This window comes from Crocuta crocuta, unplaced genomic scaffold, assembly GCF_008692635.1.
Source record: "Crocuta crocuta isolate KB4526 unplaced genomic scaffold, BGI_CrCroc_1.0 scaffold944, whole genome shotgun sequence".
Classification (NCBI taxonomy): domain Eukaryota; kingdom Metazoa; phylum Chordata; class Mammalia; order Carnivora; family Hyaenidae; genus Crocuta; species Crocuta crocuta.
The window spans coordinates 144,898-148,245 of NW_027528243.1; positions in this window are offsets into that span (position 1 = coordinate 144,898).

The following is a 3,348-nucleotide window of genomic DNA, read 5'->3' on the forward strand; positions in this document are numbered from 1 at the left end:
GTGTGTCAGGCACTGTGCTTGGCATAGGGGATATTAGCAAACGAGACAGACTCAGCCCCCGTCTTCGTGGAGCTGGACATCAAACAGTGGCAGGTGTGATGAGCCTGAGGGAAAAGTGTGCTGGGTTGATCTCTCAGATTAACCCAACCCCAGCCTCGGAGGGGTTCAGAATCATTGATTTCCTTGCTACAAAGCGATGCATTCTATAAGAGAACGGATAAAGCACACTGGGGAGACATGAGTAGCCTACTGGGAAAGGGTTTAAGAAAGTATCACCGGAGGAGGAAACAGCACTCAAGGGATGAGACAAAGAAGCAGCCAAACAGGACACAGGACACTGTGGGGACACAGATGGAGAACTAGAAGCCAACACTGCCCATGGAAGGCAGAGAGTGTTTTGAAAAGTGTCATGAAAGATACAGGGTGACGAGGAGCAAAAGAATTATAAAAAGGTTTCTTTTCTTTTGATTCTGTATCTCTCTCTCTGACCCTTCCCTGCTCATGCTATCTCTCTCTCTCTCTCTCAGAAATAAATATAGCATTTAAAAAATTTTTTAAAAATCGGGGCGCCTGGGTGGCTCAGTCAGTTGAGCATTGGCCTTTGGCTCAGGTCATGATCTCACAGTTTGTGGGTTCGAGCCCCGCGTCAGGCTCTGCTGACAGCCAGCTCAGAGCCTGGAGCCTGCTTCAGATTTTGCGTCTCCCTCTCTCTCTGACCCTCCCCTGCTCATGCTGTCTTTCTCTCTCTCAGAAATAAATAAAAACATTAAAAAATTTTTTTTAAATAAATAAATAAAAGAATACAAAGCAGTCCAGCCCGACTGAAGGAAGCAGGTAATCAGGCGCCAAAGAGCAGACACCTTGTGAGTCACATGGACCTTGAACTTTATCTGAATGGCAAAGGAATACCATCAAAGGGTTTTAAGAAATAAAGTGATGGGGCCCCTGGGTGGCTCAGTCAGTTGAGCATCCCACTCTTGATTCCGGCTCAGGTCATGATCTATCTCATGGTCGTGGGACCAGCCCGGTGTCTGGCTCTGAGCTGCGCATGGAACCTGCTCGGGATTCTCTCTCCCCCTCTCTCTGCCCCTCCCCCACTCATGTGCATGTGTGCATGCTCTCTCAAAATAAATAAAACAAAGAAAGTGAGATGATCAGATTCGAATTTTTTTTGAGAGAAAGCACAAGTGAGAGCAGGACAGAGGAAGAGGATTTTTTTAATGTTTATTTTGAGAGAAAGAGAGCAGAATTGGGGGAGGGCAGAGAGAAAAGGGCACAGAGGATCCCAAGCGGGCTCTGTGCTGACTGCAGCAGAGAGCCCGATGTGGGGTTCGAACTCACGAACTGAACCGTGCAATCATTAGCTGAGCCTAACGCTTAACCAACCAAGCCACCCAGGCATTCCCCGATTCGAATTTTAAAAAGAGAATTCTGCAGTGTGGATTGAAGGAACCAGACAGGAGACAGGGAGATCACTTAGGAGGCTGGAGCACTAGTCCAGGTGATACGATGGTAGACTGCACTAGACTGGAGGCTGTGGACATGCATTTAATAAGTGGTGTTGAGCACCCACTATATACTACACATTGATGTAAGCAATAGAGAGACAGCCATAACCACAGTGCACAAGTTGGGGCATCTGGCTGGCTTGGTCAGTGGAGCACGCCCCTCTTGATCTTGGGTTATTAGTTTGAGCCCCATGTTGGGTGTAGAGATTACTTAGAAATAAATAAGGGAAGCTCAGTCGATTAAGCATCCGACTCTTGATCTTGGCTCCGGTCATGATCTCACGGTTTATGAGATTGAGCCCCGCATCTGGCTCTGAGTTGGCAGCGTGGAGCCTGCTTGGGATTCTGTCTCTCCTTCTCTCTGCCCATACCCCCCGACTCTCTCTCAAACTACATAAACTTAAAAAGAAACAAAGATGCACATATAGAAACGCACATAAAACACAACTTTGCAGAACAAGTAATTATATAGGAACACCTGCATAACCACGACCCTGGTCAAGAAATACAAAACTGACAACACTCAAGGAGCCTCGGTGCACCCTCCAGATCCCACCCCTCCACCCCCAGAGGTTACACATAGGTCACCTCTATGCTGACTTTTATGGGAATCAGTCCTTCGCTTTTTTCCGTTGACCTAGCCTTCCTCTTTAGCTATGTGTCTCTTTCCCTCTCACCAAACCAAGAATAAATAACGCACGCTTAATGCCCTTCCTTTCTCATGTCCCATTTACTCATTTTTTGTAACATATAGTTACATATAGTTATATATATATATAGTTCATATCGCAGCATGAATATATTCATAGTCACCATTTAAAAGTATATACTCTAGGGGCGCCTGGGTGGCTCAGTCAGTTAAGTGTCCAACTTCGGCTCAGGTCATGATCTCACAGTTTGTGGGTTCGAGCCTGACATCTGGCTCTGTGGTGGTGATGAAGTCTTGTGGTGATGGGAGGGGGGAGTGCATGGGGTCTGGAGCCAACAGCCAAGAAAGAATTCTTGAAGGCCTCTTTAGTGCAAAAAGTTGATTTTATTAAAGTATGGGGACAGGAAGAGCTGCACTCTAAGTGTGCGAAGTGGGGGGAGAGGGAGTTTCCAAAGAGACTTTCACTTGCTAAAGACTTACGGGAGGCCCGGCTATTGTCAAGCTAGAGTTGTCCTTCCCTCTAGCAAAGTATTAACATTAAGACAGAAGGGAGTTTTTGGACTTGAGGCTTTGACGGGCTTGCCTTTTTCCGGTAAATTGGTGAAGACTCTTATCAATTTAACCATTTGTTTTTGTCCTTTCCTGGTTTTGGGTAGCCTGGAGTGTCCAAGGAATATCATACTTGTCCAACCTGGGGGGTGGGGGGGTACTGTTAGCCAGCACGTTGCCCTCCGCTTGCCCCACACTCCCTCACCACTGGTAGCACTAAGCACAGAGCCTGCTTAGGATTCTTTCTCTCTCTCCCTCTCTGCTGCTCCCTCGCTCACTCGCACGCACTCTCTCTCTCTCTCTCTCAAAATAAATAAACATTAAAAAAAATAATAAGTTGGGAAGACCAAAAGCAGAAGAGGGTGGATTGAAGAGCAAAACAGAATCCTAGGATGTAGTTTGCATAAGAGCAAGGGTGTAATACCAGGTGATGAGGGAGCATAAATTAGGCAAGCTGCTACCCCTCAAACCAAACCACCCCCTCCCACGTAGGATGTGTGTGACACTCCTCAGGCCCTCTTGGCTGCCCAAGGACACAGGAAAGGACAGAACACCAATGGGTAACCTGATAGTCTCCATCAGTTTACAAGGATCTCATCAATAGCCTGATTTCCCGGCACTCCTCACTATCTTAATGCTTTG